Genomic DNA, 21,099 nt, shown 5'->3' on the forward strand with positions numbered 1-21,099 from the left:
AAAAGAAATAGAAGAAGACACAAAGAAATGGAAAGACATCCCCTGCTCATGGATTGGAGAATAAACATTATTAAAATGGCCATCCCGACCAAAAGCAATATACAGATTCAATCTGTATATTCCAATCAAAATTTCAATGTCATTCTTCAAAGAAATAGAACAATTATTGATGAAATTCATATGGAATCACAAAAAAACCTCGAATAGCCAAAGCTCTCCTGAAAAAAAAAGAAGGGAATGGAGGCATCACATGCCCAGACTTCAAACTATACTACAAAGCCATAATCATCAAAACTGCATGGTATTGGAACAAGAACAGACATACAGACCAATGGAATCGAATAGAAAATCCAGAAATAAACCCACAGATTTATGGTCAACTAATCTTTGACAAAGGAGCAAAGACTATGCATTGGAGCAAAGAAAGTTTGTTCAATAAATGGTGCTGGGAAACTGGGTCGCTACATGCTAAAGAATGAAGCTTGACCACTACCTCACACCATACACAAAAATCAACTCAAAATGGATTAAAGAACTAGACATAAGACCTGAAACCATAAAATACATAGAAGGAAATATAGGCAAAACGCTACGTGATATGCACATCAAAGACATCTTTACAGACACATCACCCAAAGCAGTGATAGTGAAGGCAAAGATAAACAGCTGGGACTACATCAAATTAAAGAGCTTCTGCACAGCAAAAGAGACAATAACCAAAACAAAGAGAATCCCCACCGACTGGGAGAACATTTTTGCACATAACACTAATGATAAAGGACTGATCACAAAAATCTGCAAAGAGCTGATGAGACTCAACAACAACAAAGAAAAGAATCTAGTCAAAAAAATGGGCAGAGGAGCTAAAAAGAAACTTCTCTGAAGAGGAATTGCAAATGGCCAACAGGCATATGAAAAAATGTTCAACATCACTTGTAATCAGGGAAATGCAAATCAAAACTACAATGAGATACCATCTTACACCAGTGAGAATGGCACATATTTAAAAAACTAGCAACAACAAATGTTGGCGAGGTTGTGGGGAAAAAGGAACTCTTCTGCACTGTTGGTGGGAGTGCAAACTGGCCCAACCACTATGGAGAGCTGTGTGGAGATTTCTGGACCTACTAAACATAGAGCTTCCATATGATCCAGCAATTCCACTCCTAGGTATTTACCCAAAGGACACAGAAACATCAATTCCAAAGAACACCTGCACCCCTATGTTTATAGCAGCACTATTTATAATAGCTAAGCTTTGGAAACACCCCAAATGCTCAAAAATAGATGACTGGATCAAGAAGATGTGGTACATATATACCATGGAATATTACTCAGCATTCAAAAAAGATAAACACATGCAATTTGCAGCAACATGGATGGCGCTGGAAGGGATCATGCTCAGCAAAATAAGGCAGAAAGAAAAAGAAAAATACCGGATGGTCTCTCTCATAGCAGGAATCTAGAAAACTTAAATAAAGGGCCAGGATAATGAATAACTATAAGAAAGTGAAAAAATCAACAAAAAACTATGAACCAGAGACACTTTTTGGGGGTTGGGGGGTTGGAGGGGAGGGATTGGGGTCAGAATGGGGGGTTGCAATTGTATGGGGAATATAAAAATAAAATTCATTATTAAAAATAACTTTGGTGCTGGAAAAGGAGAGAAGATAGAGGGGTTGGACACATTGTAGGCAATATCTGTGTAGTTGGTGGAAATTATGAATGAAAAATGGACATCTGATTTAATTTGGTGTTTACAAATAAGGAATTGTTTATGCTTATACTCTTTGCAGGCAATATTTATTAACTGTTTATTGTCATATAAAGTCATGACAGCAGAGTTATCTGAATTTTATGTCTCCCTCTGCATAATACATGAACAAGTCATGTATGAGCTGTTATAGTGGGATTACTTCTCAACTCATGTATCTTCCTCCACTTTTGCTCATCTCTTTCTGGAAATCAGAAGATTGCAGTTTCTCACTGTTCCTTTTACCAGGTGAAGCTGTTTACTTTCCTGTGCCAGAGAGTAGAAAAAACATGGTCATGTTTATTTCGAATAGAGGTACCCAGGGGATGAAATCCCATCTCCTGAACATTCAAACATTACAGAAAAAGAATAAATAATAAAATTAGCAGGGTTGGGAGCCATCTTTCCAACTCCCTGTGTTTTCTCATCTGTGATCAGCCTCATCTGGGAATTGTTCCCACACAGAACTGTGCTAGGAGAGAGGGTTCTATGAAAAGCAAGAAGCCCTATGCTACAGAGGAGTGAGCAAAGGTGTTAGATTTTACATTTTAAGTGACAAGATGCTCTTAGAACTTTTGACTGAAAAAGTGACCTAATTTATTTTGTATTCTCTCTGGATTATGCTAGTAGATTGCCTTGCAGAGAATAGACTATAAAGGAGGCATGAATGGAAGAACTGGAGTCATAGGGTCAATTAGAAGACTGTTCAGTCAATAGTAAGCCAATATTTATGAAACATTTACTGCATGCCAGATATCTGTAATCTAGGCTAGAGAAATTGATCAGTTGGATTTGAGTAAGAGAGAAGTGGTAAGATTCAAGATATAATTTGCTCATGAACTGACTATGAGAGAAAGACATGAGGTAGGGTGATTTCAGGCTTTTGACTTGAGCAAAAGTAAGGTGGTGTGGTTGGGGTTGGGAGCACTAGAGAAGGAACAGATTTGAAGAGGGAGAGCAGCAAGGGTTCTAGTTTTATGAAAAGAATGATAATTTTTATTTATAGGACTCTTTGGAGAGTAGATGAAATAATGGAGGTTAAGGGCTTTGCAAAGAATAGCAAACACTTATCAAATGACTGTTATTTTTATTGGAATGGACAGTATTAAAAAAACAAACAAACCAATATCCTGATTTGGTAGGCACATGAACTGTCTTTTATTCTTGGCTTTGTTACTCACCTGCTCTGTGTTTTAAACAAATTTATTTTTTCTCAATTTAAGTCTCTATCCCTGAAATTTTCCAATGGCAGCACCATATGAGAAATTGACTAGAAGGTCTATAAGATCCTAATCAGGTGAACACCCTAGGATTCTACAAAATGACTGATTCATGATGTCTCATATCTTCACTTTATTGATATTGATATTTTCCTTTTATAACAAGTCACTTTTAAAATCGTAGTATATTGTTTATAAATATTGTGAATTATTTCAGACTGTTGAAGAACATTAATTATATTTAAAGAAAAATAGCAAAAGTTATCTCATTATAAAATCTTTGTTAAAAAATATCTTGCTAGAGATGAGGAAATACAGCAGTAATTATACTGCCCTCCCCTCCACCAAATATATATTCACTATTTTGAAACTAAATTTTTGGTCTATTAGAAGGTTTTAGAAAGTTAGACACAGACTTGGAGGGTTGTTGAGAGGAGTGCCTGGGGAGTTTTGAGATTTAATTACTTCTTTTAAAAAGTAAACTTCAGTCAATTAAGGAGCCAAGGTTTGTCTTTTATTATTAAATTAGCTGAATCATGCAATAAAGTATCAGTGGAGACTGCAGTACTCTCTTGGACAGGCACTGCTGCTTTAATTATTTACAGTGCCAAATCTATCCACTCACTATCATATCCACTCACTATCAAAACCTCTGCTATGTCTGGTACATCAGGACTCTTTGTTCTTGTGCCCTCCCTGTCTCATGGTTTTATTCATAGAATGTTGCAGTATTATGAGAATTAAGATTCTTAGGATCTTAATTATTAGTCCATTCAGTGGTTCGGGTGACTAGGTGTGAAGGATATCAAGGGATGGTGAGTACTTGTTTAAAGAGAGTTTGAACAGAAACACCTCACTGTGGATACTTCTTTCTTTCTTTCTTTCTTTCTTTCTTTCTTTCTTTCTTTCTTTCTTTCTTTCTTTCTTTCTTTCTTTCTTTCTTTCTTTCTTTCTTTCTTTCTTCTTTCTTTCTTCTTTCTTTCTTTCTTTCTTTCTTTCTTTCTTTCTTTCTTTCTTTCTTTCTTTCTTTCTTTCTTTCTTTCTTTCTATTTAAAAATGGTAAATTTCTGTTTTTAACATTGCCTTCTTAAAACTAGTAGAGGCAACATTCCTAGTGGAAAATACACAGTTGAAAAGGATTAAATTTTTCCTTGAGGTGATGTTACTATTGCTAATGACACCCCTTGTGTAGTGCTGGACAGTACTGAGGATGAAATCTTGTGGTATCACAGTGGGATGCTATTAATGCCTAGATATGTTCTCACTCTTAATCTCTGGAGAGAAACTCCATATATTACTGCCCATTCCTTCCAACTGACTGAAGCCACTCCATATGTAAGATTTCAGTGGCCTCAAATAACAAGCACTAAAGTTATAGGGACAAGTACAGCTGCCTTTATCTATTCAAATGGTAAAAATGAAGGCACAACATAGTTATAAAAGTATCTTTTTTACTGCCTCTTGATAATAATGAAATGGTGATTCTAAATATTTTTGTTAAGTATCTGCTATTGTGTAGGGAGGGAACTGGGCTGATTGGTTTCACCTTATCCACCTACACAGGTATTTAGGCACAAGGTGAGTTTCTTTCCTGGAGTATCAGTTGTTACTCTGAATCCAGCAGGCACTGCCAAGTTTGTAGTTACTACCATCATGCTCTGCCTCATTTTCCTTAAGACCTGTAAGTACTGAATAGAACCTGTCATCAAGAGGTCTAGACCACTCTGGGCATTCTCCCAGCTAATAGCTGGTTATTAGCTCACTTCCTCCAGAGGCTCAGCAGGGAAGAATGCCTATGTGGTCTTGTCTGAACATAGACTTTCTTTCTTGCATTGTACTGCAGCCCCCTGAGTTTTAAAAAGATGACTATATCTGTGATCTCAGTCTTGACACGGAAACATATGACTTCCTGCTTATCACTTTCACATAACCCTTGAAGAAGGTATTTTATAGTAGAGAACCTTGACAATGAAAGTATAGTTTATCTGTTCAAGGTTATATTATTAGTATTTGAGCATGAATTCATGTCCACATTCTATTTCCTGTTCTGAGCAGGGGTGTATTCATGCTATCATACTTTACTCATTCTGAATTCCAGCTGACTTTTTTGAATGACTACCAAGTGTTCAAATTTCATTCATATGTTGCATTCCTTGAGCAAGTGAATGATATGTTTCTTGAACCTCACTATTTTCAGTAAGTGCTATATTTAACCATGCCTGGGGCTTAATGAATCCCTGCTTTGCACCCTAGGGGTTTGTGTATAATTAGCTAATATACCTGAGGACACATTTGAAAAATTGGCATGGCCCCTATCTGGGTCATGGCATTCCATTGCACTGCAGTGTAATTTACTTTTTTTCCCCAGGGGCATCTGCTGTTCTGAAAGAGAGGGAATTCTACTTGAGTCCTATTCTACCACACCAACTGTGGTCCTGCAGTGTGAAGAGATAACACTTGAATTCCTGAAGCATTTGTTTACGAAGTACATCTTAGTTGTTTATTTGATACCAGGAAAGTATTTTCCCATGGGACCAGGACTGTACCTGGTGGTTCTGGCTAAGGGGAGAAAAAGACCATTTTGGACAGAGCTACCTTAAGAGGAAGGATTAAATTATTTATTTCACCACTTAGTTTGTAAATAGCCCTTTGTTTGAACTGCTAGGAATCTAAATCCATGCACACCATTGTTTATATAGCACAATCTGTAAGCTCCTTGTAGGAATAATAATAACTTCAGTTCCCTGATTCCCTCCAGGTTTATCATATTGAGATGAGGCATTTGAAGCCTCAGTTCATGCCCCACATTTCATCTGAAAAACATCACTCTTTTATATCATTATTCATTACAAACATGTTGTTGATTGTCCTTGAAAAATACAAGTATCTCTGAAGATACACACATATCCATTATTTACACATCTTTGTGAAATTGATGAGATCCTTCCTGGATGATGGGTAGAAAGCAGGTCTATTAATAGAGAAGAAGGAGGAGAGAGGAGGTAGAAGTATGAGGATAGAGAAGTCATTGGAGCAACCTCCTGGTCACAGGTGTTTCCCCAAAGCTGACCCTGTGGACTGAGGAGTGATGGGAGTGTTAGCAGCTATCAGTGTGGAGAGCTTAGAGCTGCATGTGTGGGAATTGGTAGTAAACTCCTTAACTATAACCCTGCCTCCTTCCAAACTGAGAGCAAAGAATGCCAAAACCCATTATCCTTACAACATCTTATATCTGAACCCCTTCAGATTAAGTTTATGGTTTGTTTTATTTCCCCTTTGCATCTATTAGAAGCAGAGTATTAATCAAAAATGTTACTGCTTCAAAAAGTAACAAAACGCGTTACCTGTTTGGCTTGTGCCCACATGCCTAAAAGTTTGTGAAGGAAGAACTGTCATGCTTAATAGATTTGATGAGTCCTCTGAGCTTGGTTGCTTTCTTTTGCCTTTTCATATAAATTTATTTTCATTTCAATTCTAAGAATTCATCTTCTTTAAGCAAACACTGAGCTTTCAGTAGGACCAGGGTCTCAATAATACATTTGCTGAGCCACTGAAGACAAAGTGCCAGGCATGGTGCCATCACCATTAAATATTACCTTTCTCTTACATTTTCCAAGTTATAAGGCATTGTTTGGGTTTATACAGGAGTGAGTAAAGCCATGTTTCTGGGGCATACTTTGAGATCTATTTCTTAGCAGTAAAAGGTAGGTAAAGATAAGGAGAGTTTAAAAAAATAACAGCAACCAATTGTTGCTTAAGCTCTTCATTGCCAGCTCTGTATTAAGCCTGGTATAGAAGGAGATTGAAATTTACATCCATCATTTCATTTGGAGTTACTCTTGCTTTTCGCAAATCCTGCTCTCAGTTCTTTTATTGTTTCACAATTTGTCACATTGGCTAAAAAACAACTCTACTAAATTAGGACATTTGTTTTATATTCCACTGGGCTACATTCTAAAATAAAATGATCATTTGTGCTGAGGATGATTTTAGAAAAGTGAATAAGTAATATACAATTTCTTTGGTTTTCTTATGAACAGCCTAGAAAAATGTCACAGCAAGACTCATGCTATCAAATTTGGAATTCTACATGAAGTGAAGGTTTGTAGAAATCTTATTTTAACTCATGCTTTTCTCAGTTTCTGCCTGGTAGGAGGATGCTGTAATAGGGGAATGTGGGAGACTAAAAGGTAAAGTGTAATATGTTACCAACACATTCATACTTTAACATGTTTTATTTGGTACTATTTATTATTTAATTTGTGCACAATAGAATGCCTAGTTTTAAAGTGTTCAGTACGTTTTGATAAATGTATACACTATAAACACTCCTTTATTAAGATACAGATGAATTGCATCACTAGGAAATTCCTCATTCCCCATGTACTTCTTACTCATATCCCACTCACAGAGACAGTCACTGTTTCTGTTACTATTGCTCAGGGTTAACTATTCTTGAATTTCATATAAGTGGAATCATACAGTAGGTGCTGTTTTGTGCCTGGATTTTTTAGCTCAACATAAAGGTTTTGAGATTAGTCTAATTGTTGTGTGTATAAATATTCATTTCTTTTTGTGTTTTATGATACGGATGTATCACACAATGCATGTTGGGTCCTTTCCAGTTTGGGAATACTATGAGTGAAATTTCTATGAACATTCATGTGCATTTTTGTTTCACCTTATGTTTTAACTTTTCGTGACAAACTGAACAGTTCAACTCCCATGCAGCCAGTAGAATAAGTAAATGAAAACAGATGAACACTTGATAGACTAAATCAAGGAAGGCTGGTGTGTGTTCGTTGGTGGTAGGCATACTCTTGTAACAATGCATGAAGGGGGCATCTTGCACTTCTATTATGGAAATAATGAGGATAACCAATATTAGCTCAATAAAAATATTTTTTAAAGGAATCATAGGGGTACATCTCAGAATTTCCAGGATATTACTTCTGATACAAACAGTCCAATTCATTGTTAGATTATACTTAATCTTTAATTCAGAAAACTTGAACACTATTCTTTACTTCTGTGTTTAACTGTATTTATTTTTCCTCCTTGAGCAGTATTCCAGATTTCATCTAGTTGAGATTTCTTTGTTAAACAATTCAAGTAAATTCTTATTTGAAGGGAGGATTACCGGTCACTAGATTGTCACCTATTACCATCCTATACTTGGAGTAGGTTATGACACCTTATATGTGCCTATTTCTCTTTGCAAAAGAATCTCCTTTGTTGTAAACTATCACCTGATATCTAACTTGAGTATTTCTATTGTTCCATGAAGTTTATTTCTTGCTCTCAAGGATCTAGAAGGACTATTCCATAAATTTTCTCAAGCACTTATTAGATTTGTATCCTAAAGGGAGAAAGCAGTAGGTCATACTTTTCTATTTTAGCCTTGCTGTAATTTGAAATTATTCTTAAGATTAAAGCAAAAAAGAGGAAGTCTCAGTAGCCTTCAGAGACTTCATATCAGGCTTTGAGCCCTGGCTTAGTTAAGAGAGGCCAGAAACAGAACTTTTGATCAAAGCTGTTGACTTCTTTTACTGGAACAAATTGCAAAGATTTTACTAAGTTGATATTTTGGTAAAATTGTGGCAGAACATTTAGTTATCAAGAAAGCTGGAAAATATTCTGAATAAGCTAGAATCTTAAATTCCTTTATCATGGAGATTTCAGATTTTGTGTGTCTGTCTGTCTTTCTGTCTTCCTTCCTTCCTTCCTTCCTTCCTTCCTTCCTTCCTTCCTTCCTCCTTCCTTCCTCCTTCCTTCCTTCCTTCCTTCCTTCCTTCCTTCCTCCTTCCTTCCTTCCTTCCTTCCTCCTCCCTTCCTCCCTCCTCCCTCCCTCCCTCCCTCCCTCCCTCCCTCCCTCCCTCTCTCTCTCTCTCTCTCTCTCTTTCTTTCTTTCTTTCTTTCTTCTTTCCTCTCTCTCTCTCTCTCTCTCTCTCTCTCTCTCTCTCTCTCTCTCTCTCTCTCTCTTTCTTTCTTTCATGCTTACAAGAGCTGGGGTACAGGCCAATGGTGTGGAGGGTGAGAGGATTCACCGAGACAGAGCGGGGAACAGAACAAGCAGATTGACAGAAGTACACTGCTGAGGGTAGTAGTGGGCGAGTCAGGAGATGTCTGCTGTGCCATGTGGGTAGCTCCCTGGCTTGCCTGGGATCAAACTAGCCCTGCAGAGGCTGTGGACAGCTTCACAGGCTGTGTCTTAACCCCTTGTGCCACCAGAGAGGCCCTATGTGTGTGTTTTAATTCACCAGTGTCACACCTGTGTTTACTTATGTTCTTGATTTAACATAAAACATTAAAAATTCCCCACTTTGGATAGATCCAAAATCCCAATGTTTGTGAAGTTTCATCATAGTAAGTAGCAATGTATAAAAGAATACCTATAACTGAGGAAAGAATTGCTCTTAACCTTAAATACAAATTACTGTATTTAGAAATTTTCTGCATTTGTTCAATATGGGAAAAATTCTCCATTTTTAAATGCAGTGACAATAATACAACAACAAAACAAAGGAGAGTACATACCTATCTTTCCTATAATATTTAAGATATGGGGGCCTCCCCTGGTGGCACAGCGGTTGAGCGCTGGGCTGCGAGGTTGCCTGCAGCCTCTGCAGTGCCGGTTTGTTCCTGGGCCACCGGCGAGGGTCCCACCAAAAAAAAAAAAAAAAATTAAGATATGGCAGCGCTGAAGTTTATCTACCTGGACTATATTGCCATCAGATCAGACCACCCATTGCTTCAGAAATTCCAAGTGTAAAGGAGAAAAGTGTTACTTTTTTGTCCTACCTGATGTCTTAATCTCAATAAGCTGGTGAGAATTTCTGCACTTGAAATTATGCATGTTTTAAAATTACTCACTTTAATAATCACTTTAAGTAGCTGACATTCCCCATGCAAAAGATAATAATACATTTTATTTATATAGTCTTGAAAGGACAATATCTGTTACCTAGAGTGAAACAGGCCTGCAATTTACACAATGGTTTAGAGTAATTTTAACAAGTTTTTTAGATGAATAGAATATTATCCAGCTATCTTTGCACTGCTATGGTGATCTGTTGAATTATTTTGCTGTTTAAAAGTCCTGCACGGTAATTGAAGCATCAGCTCTTAAGACCACTATGCTTGTGGCTTGCTGAACTTTATTCAAGTGACCCAGAAGAAAGAGTAAATAATCCACTGGTGCTAAGTTCTTAGCGAGCAGTTTATACTTTTGAAAAATATTATCCAGCACGTATTAACTATAGATTCTCATGTTATGTTTTCTAGTTGTATGCCTGCAGGGTAACACTTATTCTTCAAGATACTGCATTTGGGGAAGCCTTAGTAAATCTTCCCCTTCTTACAGAGAGACCTGATGTTCCAATCCTAAATCATAGTGAACATGTGTTCTTCAGACGAATTGACTCCTGTTGTGAGCCCAGCTAGTATTTTATTGAAGAGAAAGACATTGGCATGACAAAACTCAACATTTATGAAATATACTTGAATCCACATAGTTATCTAATGACTGTGTTCCATTCCTTTAATAACTGCAAATGGAGAACTTTCTTTCAATGTCTAACCATGGGGTGTTTCACAATTAGATTGAATACAATTGATTGAAATTTAAAAACTTCAGATATAATATGTGAAATCTAGAGAGAGCATGTACTTATAGTCCTGTTTTAACAATTTTTGACATTTTGCCAATTTTGTTTATTCTCTCATATTTAATACCTAGCTGAAATATTTTTAGCAAACTATAGACATCATCTCATTCTATCTATGGATATCTCTGTAATTTACATGAGTTTTTAATTACTAGTCATTTATTTTGAAGGTTTCTTTTAGTGTCTATTTATTTTTTTGTAAGATTTTATTTATTTATACAAGAACTGGCATACAGGTCAGAGGCGCAAGAGGTTGAGAGAATTCACTAGAGACAGAGCAGGGAGCAGAACAAGCTGACGGACCAGACACTGCTGAGGGGAGCTGCAGGCGAGGTAGGAGAGGTCTGCCATGCCATGTGGGTTTCTCCCTGGCCAGCCAGGAATTGAACCCACGCTGCTGAGGCTGCAGACAGCTTCACAGCGTGGCACTCAACCCACTGCGCCACTGAGGAGGCCCTCTTTTAGTGTTTTTAATACCAGTAACAATTTCTCCTATTCTGGGTACTGTGTCTTCATAGTTTTTTCTTAAAGGGAATACACCTTTATTGTTGTTGTTTTTTCATTATTCTTATTCTTTTAATTAATAACATGCCATTATTTTATATCCTTGTTTGGTTTCTCACAATATAGGATTTCTTCCCTTAGGTGTGATCACCATAGTTTCCCTACCACCAAAGCGCCCATGATCCTCCACCATAGTCCATTATGGTCTCTTCCCCTGCCTCCTGTTCTCTACCTTCCCACTCTCCTTCCATTTCCTTCTCCCCTTCTGGATGCCTCAAATCTGTGGACAGCTTTCAAAGATAGGTTTTAAAATTGGTCTTTTTCTGCTCCTTTGTTTAGTTTGCACATATAAGTGAGACCACCCATTATTTATTTTTTCTCCTTTTGACTCACTTCATTTAGGGTAATCCCTTTCAGTTCCATCCATGTTGCCGCACATGGCATGAATTTATCTTTTTTGATTGCTAAGTAGTGTTCCATCCATCTGTTCTGGGACAGTTAGACTGTTGCCATATCTTGACTATTGTAAAAAGTTCTGCTATAAACATAGGAGTGCAGGTTTATTAAAGGTAATGCATCTTAAATGACCTATAACAGCAGTCATCTCTCTTGTTTGGACATAAATTCATAACAATTTAGAGTTAAAATATATCTCAACTAAATGTATTTAATAAGAGAAAATTGAGGGTCAAGAGAGTTTAAATGATTTTACCAAATAAAAGAGCTGGCAGAGTCAATGACTTGAACCCACAATTCAATTCCTCGGAATGTTTTCCCTTTTATTATGTTGTTTACTGACTGCACTAAGGGGTTTACAAGCAAATGCAATGCTTCTATTTGTGGAGGGTTATCATAAAATGGACGCTATTACTCTGAAGTGGTCCTATCTACCTTCTCTGTGTGTGGATTAGAGGATCGAATTACTTGATACCTTTGATCAGTTGGACAGAATGTAATGTAAAGATTATGAAGAATGATGTGTAGAAAATATGAATTGCATAAAAGAATATGATGGGTCTGGGAAGACTGGCATTGGGAATGAGGGAAGAGGAGCAGCTAAGTAGCAGTATTTAAATAAGTTTGGAGTCCAGAAAGACAAATTTTGAGTCACTTTTCTATCTGACCAGTGTTAATCATCTTCAAAATAAATTTTATTTTTTAAGTTGATTTGTCCTCAGAGAGATCTTCTGAGAAAGCCCCATAATAGGTTGTAAAAATTCTTTGGTAGTTGAATAAGTGTTTTCTGGTGGTGTGACTTTCTTTGTTGTTCTATCACTGGAGGGTGTGAAGGGAGAGACAGAGAGCTAGGGGTAATTTTTCATCTTGTTTATGTTTAACGCCCCTCCTTCCCCAGCATATCTAATCAAGAAATAGTCTTGCAAGTAGCATGGGTATCATGCTTGAATTATATGTAGAAGTGCTTGAACAGCACAGCAAACAACTACACACTCGGTCATGCTTTCCTACCATTGAGTTTCTGATACACATTTCTTCTTCTGCAAGGTTAACCTTTTTTTCAGTTGAAAAAAACAAACAAATGGCCATGGCCATGTTGATGTGCATGGCCCCAAGTGTCTAAAGTACCTTTTGCTTTTCCTGACAGCTGAATTATTTCTCCAAGGGTATGTTGTTTTCATTTACATCAGTGGTTTTCAACTCAGGCTACACATTTGAATCACTTGGGGAGCTCCTAAAGATACTGGACCTGCAGACTTGTGCTTTTAATATAATACCACTCTAGGCAAGACTCAAACTGGTGAAAAGCATTAAATTAACTGTTGATGGAAGCCTTCAAGACAAAGGGGTCATTCTGAAAACCATGAACCAATTGATTGATTTTCAAAGCATGACTAATGGACCAGCTAGACATTGTGTAAAATGTTGTCACAACAGGAAGTAAATAGCATCATCTATGAAACACAGTTGACAAAAAAATTGCACTGAATTTAATTGAGCTTCCAGTGGTTTTCAAGAAATGTGAGGGACAGAGGAACATGTTAAATGATACCAGGAAATAAGCAGACATATCAGAATGTGGGTCACTGTACAGGGTGGAGAAGGGGGCAGAAGAGGCAGAAAGGAAAGAACTATTATAAAATAAAATTTAATTGATCTAACAAACCAAAGCATCATGTAAAAGTTTTGTGGCTGTTAATTTAAAAAGATTTTTTGAGACAATTTTAAAAGGTATCTTCGATAATTTTGAATAGGAAATGGCTAGTCCATCAGATTAACTTCAGTAGTTATATTTAAAAAATCAGAATTGCATACAGAAATATATTTGATAAGAGAACATGATGTGTGGGGTTTTCTTTAAAATACTTCAATCAAAAAACAAAACCAGAAGCACTGATGAAACTAGATTGCCAAAATTTGATAATTTTTGAAGGTCTGTGATGAGATCAGATTCTCTGTATGTTCAACAACCAAGAAAGAGAGTAAAACACAGGCAAATTGAATGAGAATTAAAGGAGTGTGGAACTCAGACCTTATTTTGTAGTTGTTTTGTTTCAGCACAGGTATTTTTTTTTTTCTTTTTTTTTTTTTTTTTAATAAATTTTATTGTTATATTCCCCATACAATTGCAGCCCCCCCATTCTGACCCCAATCCCTCCCCTCCCACCCCCGCCCCCCTAAAAGTGTCTCTGGTTCATAGTTTTTTGTTGATTTTGATTTTCACTTTCTTATAGTTATTCATTTTCCTGGTCCCTTATTTAAGTTTTCTAGATTCCTGCTATGAGTGAGACCATCCGGTATTTTTCTTTTTCTTTTTGGCTTATTTCGCTGAGCATGATCCCTTCCAGTGCCATCCATGTTGCTGCAAATTGCATGTGTTTATCTTTTTTGAATGCTGAGTAATATTCCATGGTATATATGTACCACATCTTCTTGATCCAGTCATCTATTTTTGGGCATTTGGGTTGTTTCCAAAGCTTAGCTATTGTAAACAGTGCTGCTATAAACATAGGGGTGCAGGTGTTCTTTGGAATTGATGTTTCTGTGTCCTTTGGGTAAATACCTAGGAGTGGAATTGCTGGATCATATGGAAGCTCTATGTTTAGTAGGTCCAGAAATCTCCATACAGCTTTCCACAGTGGTTGGACCAGTTTGCACTCTCACCAACAGTCAGCACAGGTATTTTTATTATGCATTCAAGGATGGGGACCCATGCTAACTGTTTCTTGAATAAAAGCATTGAGATATAGGACAAAAAGATTTTTCTAATAAGGCCATTACTTAAAAAATGTTTCCAGTTTTTTTTTTGTTAAGATTATAGAATGGTTTTTTTTTTTTTTTTTTTGGTAAGATTATAGAGTTGAGCACATTTTGTGAAACTGAATTGTATGCTCTCAAGGGAGTCGCTGATAATGTGAACCTTGAGATTTTATATATATTATATATGGATGCATGTAAATTAGAGTTGCATTTATCTACATATAAATCAGAGTTGCTTCAGAGTATATATATATATAGATATATATCAGAAGTAGTTTATATTTAAGTATAATTTTATATAATTAATTTAATTATATTAACTAAGATAATTTGGTGTTCATATCATTGTCCACGGCAGACAAATCAAACAGCTACATCTTTGGTTTATAGCATCAAATCTAAGTCTGAACATACAGGTCAGTGGCATATTTCCAATCTCTCTAAATTTCAGTCTTCTCAAATGCATAAATGTAGTACTAATAGCACTTTGTATACTTCAAAGAATTTTTTTCTGAGAAAGGGAAAAGAAATTCATTACATAAGTCCATCTATGAGTGACATAATTCAAACTGAGCTGACTTTGGAGTAGCCTTCTATGATGCTGGAATGAGGGAAACCTGTAATTCTTTGAAAAATTTTGAATTTTAGAACCTATTTGTACCACAATATAAAATTTTTCTGGGCTTGCTGATGAATAGGTAAAAGGAAAGTGAGCCCTTGCAGCTTTTCAAAAGGTTAAAGTGTATTGTCAGTGTGGCTCAGTGTTCACTGTCATTCTTCTGCTAGATTACATGCTTGATATGCTGTCATACGGGTGATAACATCATGTTTAAGTCATGACTGTGACAGACTGAAGGTGTCTTATTAGTTTTGGTCTCAGCTTCCTCAAATTTCATTTCAAAAGAATTCTCCCAAAAGAATTTCTTAAGAATCACCTCTGATTTCATAACAAGAAGAAAACCTTCAAAATATGTCATGAGTCCAACTACAAACCAAATCCAAGCTGTCATAATCCCTCATCCAAACTACTAAATTGGCTTCCTAACTGGCCACCTGCACTGACACTTGTTCCTCCATAGACAGTTCCCACATAGCAGCCAGAATTAGAATATAATTCTTTTGAGAATATAATTGCCAATGAAAACCCGCTAGTGGTTGTCTATTACAATTGAATACCTATAAAGACCTTGACATGGTTTATCAGAACTAAGTGTGATCTGTCATAAGGCAGACCCTTTAACCTTATCTCCTACCACAGTCCTTTTTGCTTGCTTCACTGTAATTTCACTGGCTTTCTTGTTTTACTTTGGACATGTCTCAGGGCCTTTGCACTTGTTGCCTTTACTGGACACTCTCCTTCCCAGATTGTTCCCTTGACAGACTCACTTCAAGTATTTTCTCAAATGCTACCACCCTGTAAGGACCTCCCTCTCATCAGTCTTTGTTCCTGCTATCATGCTTTATTTTTCTTTTTTTTTGAAAGATTTATTTATTTATGCATATGAGAACTGAGGTGTAAGCCAGAGGTGTGCATGGTGGGGCGGGGGGCGGGGTGAGAGGATTCACCAGAGAGACTGGGGAGCAGAACATGCAGATCTACTGAAATACACTGCTGAGAGGAGCAGTGGGTGAGGCAGGAGAGGTCTGCTGTGCCATGTAGGTTTTTCCTTGGACAGCTGGGGATTGAACTTATGCTGCAGTGACTGGCAATAGTTTGATAGTGCTGTCTTTAACCCCTGTGCAACCAGGGAGGCCCTATCATGCTTTATTTTTCTATATTAAAGTTATGTTCATATGATTTATGAGCTCATATTGTATTACTTAGTTTACTTTTTGTCTTCCTTTCTAGAAAGTAAACTTCTGAGATTAGGAGCATTGTCTTTTTCTTGCTGTATCCCCAATGCCTATCATGATATTTACCATAGAATAGGTTTTTGATGGCTGTTTTTTGAGTGAACAGAGAAAAGATTACAGTGAGGGTAAAGTATGCCTGGTGTGAAATCCAAGTCTTACTGGTTGGCAATCATTGAAAAATGAAGCATTTTTCTTCAATTTGTTTAACTTTAAAATGTGCTGATGCTACCTTTTAACTGGTTGTGCAGAGAACTAAATGAAGTAATAAAGTTAGCTACAGAGTGGGCAATCCCCAAATATTCCCTCAGTCTGAATCTATGCAGCTGTTTGTGGACACTGCCCATAAAGTGGACTAGAAGCAATGTTTTTTTAAAATCTTTTTGTGACAGGATGATGTGGTGCTTGAGGGGCTGGTTGAAGCCCTCAGAGGATTGAGGCCATGAGTTGGACAACCACCGAGCTATGTCCATGCAAAATGAAAAATAGATAAGTGGAAAAACAGATGTCCTTGTGCCTCCTAATTCCCAGCTGGAGGGGTCTTGTCAGCAGTTTAAGTTGGCTCCTGTGGGTTGTGTGGAGGTTGTGGAGGGCACCAAGCATACCCTACTTGCCCAGGCCTCTGTGATGGAAAGGGTGGGTGGGGAAAATCCAAACTCCCTTGCCTGAGTGAGCATTTGAACAAGCAAAGAGAGGGAGACACTGTTTTTCTCACCCTGGACTTTACTAGGTTTGTTTTTCAAGGTCCAGGCCCTATTCTGCCATTTAACCTCTCCACATTTGGTTCCTTTAATTTCTGTTGTGAGACCATTGTAAAAATCCATGAAGTTCAGCCAAGACAATGTAGATTTTCCTACTGCATGTCTGGTCTCAGACAAAGTAATCAAAAGTAGAACAAGAAAGACAACAGCATATGTAGAGTGGAGGTTGTTAATATAAACACTTAGGTAAAACTTATAAAGTGTCTGCTTCTCCTCCACAATCTTTTCATATATTAATTCATTTAGTCTTCACAATAACCACATTAGGGAAATAGCCATTATCTGCCCATGTGTACAGATGAGGAAACCATGAGACACAGAAATTAAACATTCAAGATCACAGAGCTTGGCAGTGAAAGAACAGAGTGCCAAGCGCAGGCAGTGCAGGTCATAGGCTCATGTGCCTGCTTGTTGAAGGAGAGACTGTATCAGCCTTCATGTCCTCAAAGATACCATCTCTGTTGCCTTATAACTGATGCAGTTCTTAGAAATAGATCCCTTTAGCTTTCAATTGTATGTCAGGTGTTAATGTGGGATTGATTAAAACTTAATCACAGCCATCCACATTGGAAATATCAACATCTAAAACTTAAGAACTTTTGTGGTTTATAAAGAATTTAATTCATGTTCCCAAAATTCTCTGAGGCAGATGATCTTTTCGTTCTTCCTGTATTGTCCACTGCCACCACTGAACCTCTTCCCTGCTCCTTTCTCTGCCCACAGTACCATCATTTTCACTCTGCTAAGACACAACCCTACTCTGTCTAGGGCAATCCTGCTGGCTCATGAAGTTGGCCAGCCTTTTTCTACCACCATTCACCCATGTGCACTCCGTGTGGAAATGCTTCTGGTTGCTAATTTCTATTGTTGTCATCTGCATTTACCTTCTTCCCCTCAAGTGGATTGTCAGACCCCTAAGAACTAGAGGAGGATATCTTTTTTTCCTTTCATTCCTCAGTTCCTGTTATAGATAATAATGGTATTAAGTTGAATAATCAGCATAGAAGTGCATTACTGCATATCTTATAAGTTTTGTAAAGATATGTATAATAAGAATAGTTGCTAATATTTACTGAGAGTTTGCTATGTAGCATGGTTCAAAAGCTTTATATATTGTAATTCTCAACAACCCTAACACTATCATGAACTTCATTTTACACATGAATAAGCTGTTACTTTTTGGGTAATCAGGATGCAGAAAGTCTAAAAACAGCTAATGTGTAAGGGGAGTTGCCCACCTGTGATTTGGAATCACATACAGTGGTTGAGAATCAGCCCACAGCTCTTTTTATTAGAAGATGGATTAGAAGACATATTAATGGGATATTATTTTCATTAGACTTATTAGTATTTTATTTTCATTACTGAAATGCAAAGAAAGCATCCTTTGCTGGAAAATGGGAACAGTTTCTTGCTGATACATGTATGGACATTTTTAGTATAGTGGGGAATGCTATACTGTTGACATTTTATTTACTATCTATTTGATCTTGACAGGTGATTAAGGATCTTTGGACATATGTTTATTAATCTGTCTAGTGGTGTTCATTATAGCCTCCTCGGGTTGTGATGAAGGTCAACTGAGATGCTGTATGTTCAAAGGACCCAGTGATAAGAATGGTATGGGGTGCTCACTTGATAAACATTAGCTGTTACTGGATGTTGGCATTACCTTAAAAGTCCTACATAAGCCATAGGTTTGGAATAGAGTCAGAAATCTTGGGCTGGTAAAGCATTCTTTTTCAGATCATAAACTTTCCCCTTGTACCACACAGCAAGGAATATGTTTGTTCAGACAGCCTGGGAAGGTAAAAATACAATGAACCAGCCAACAGGCAAAAGACTTTAGGGAAGGGTTGATATTTTGTAGTATTGTAAGACATTTATAGTTACTGTGTCAAAATTCCTCTGTGATAGAAAAAGCAGTTGCTTTTAAACTTCTGGACCAATTTAATAATTATGGGTGAATTAAAATATAGACCATTTGAATTAGATTTGGAAGATAAAGTAAGATTCTGTCCTACAATGAGGGATGATAAAACGTGGAAACAGCTAGGAGCCAGAGGACCTGAGTTCCTGGCTTAGATTTGCACAAATAAACTATAGTGGTCTTTGTCTAATCATTAAACATCTGATTTTTCTAGTCTGTAAAATGAGTGGGTTGTATTTGTGGAAGTATCTTTCAATATACATAAGCCCTACCAAGCAGATCACTGAAAATGGAATGTGTTATCTTTAGTAATTAGGGAATAAAATATTTTTTTAAAAAGATTTATTTATGCATACAAGAGTTGGGGTACAGGCCCGAGGTATGGGGGGGTGAGAGAATTCACCAGAGACAGAGTAGGGAACAGAACAGGCAGACAGACTGAAATGCACTGCTGAGGGTAGCAGTGGCGGAGTCAGGAGAGGTCTGCTGAGCCATGTGGGTAGCTCCCTGGCCGGGGATTGAACTCATGGTGCAGTGGCTGCAGACAGCTTCATAGGTTGTATCTTAACCCCTTGGGCCACCAAGGAGGCCCCGGAAAAAAATATTCTTGATAGTCCAAGTGCTTTTTTTTTCTTTTGGCAGAAGATCACCAATATGAATAACCAGAACTCAAGAAAATACATCAGCACTAAAGTGATATAGACAAAGATAGATACTTGGAAATCTCATAATATCCCAAGGTCATTGCTTTGTCTTGGAAAAGCGTAACTATGCTATTTGCAGGAGTTTTCTGACATTATTCTAAGCAGGGAATTTACTTGGAGCCAATGTTAGGATTTTGAAATGGTTCCATATCATGGATGTCTGTACCTGTGCTTTATGCCCTGCCACATCTTAAAAAAATAATTTATTTGTTGATAAACCTCTTCAGCCCAAGGTTTGCAAATATAAAAACCGTTTTGGGTTGGCTGGCTCTTTACTTTTTCTTGACACTGTTTGATCCTTCATATTATTTCAGTTCCAGGTGTGAAGTCACATTTTGTTCTGACTGTGTTTCTAAAAGCTTTAAGTTTTATAGTTTAGATTTTTTTTTTTAAATAATAAATTTTATTTTTACATTCCCCATACAATTGCAGCCCCCCCATTCTGACCCCAATCCCTCCCCTCCCACCCCCGCCCCCCTAAAAGTGTCTCTGGTTCGTATTTTTTTGTTGATTTTGATTTTCACTTTCTTATAGTTATTCGTTTTCCTGGTCCCTTATTTAAGTTTTCTAGATTCCTGCTATGAGTGAGACCATCCGGTATTTTTCTTTTTCTTTTTGGCTTATTTCGCTGAGCATGATCCCTTCCAGTGCCATCCATGTTGCTGCAAATTGCATGTGTTTATCTTTTTTGAATGCTGAGTAATATTCCATGGTATATATGTACCACATCTTCTTGATCCAGTCATCTATTTTTGGGCATTTGGGTTGTTTCCAAAGCTTAGCTATTGTAAACAGTGCTGCTATAAACATAGGGGTGCAGGTGTTCTTTGGAATTATAGTTCAGATTTTGAATGGTAACGTTTTCTACTTTCTATATCACCAACCACCTGCAAAAGTAAGTTAGGTTAAGTATGGAACACATGGATTGGGTGGTTCCTGGAAATTATTTACTGATATTATAAGGATGCCTCCTGCAGTATAATAGACATGTTCCTGAGAGTTTGTTAAAAAATCAAATCCTGTTTCCCCATTGACTTGCATTAGAATTTCAGAGACACTTTATCTTAATTTCTGGTTGATTTTCAATTAGTAATCGTTCCTTCTAGTTTAACTCTAAATTTCATTGTTTATTACTCCCATCTTTGCCTCTACCCTCTAGTTGATAATAATATGTAAATAGATATAGGTGTGAAAGGTCTCTCTGTAATGTAACCTTGTAGACAGTCCAGGGTATGTGTGTGTGGGATCATCTTGGAGATAAAAAGGACCTTGGTTCTTGTGCTTTCTCTACTGCCACAGAGTTTTATATCTTTGAGCAATGTCTTTTTACCTCCTTTTCTCATAATTTTCTCATCTGTAAGAGATGACCTCCATTGGTCAGATAATTGAGTGGGAAAGGGAAACTTAATGTGAATAACAATCCCTCCAGTTTTCTTCTTATAAATTAATTTTATTAAAGTGAATTATACCAACCTCAAAGTGGATAATAAATC

This window comes from Talpa occidentalis, unplaced genomic scaffold (genome assembly GCF_014898055.3).
Source record: "Talpa occidentalis isolate TD23 unplaced genomic scaffold, MPIMG_talOcc4v2.1 talOcc4.4, whole genome shotgun sequence".
Classification (NCBI taxonomy): domain Eukaryota; kingdom Metazoa; phylum Chordata; class Mammalia; order Eulipotyphla; family Talpidae; genus Talpa; species Talpa occidentalis.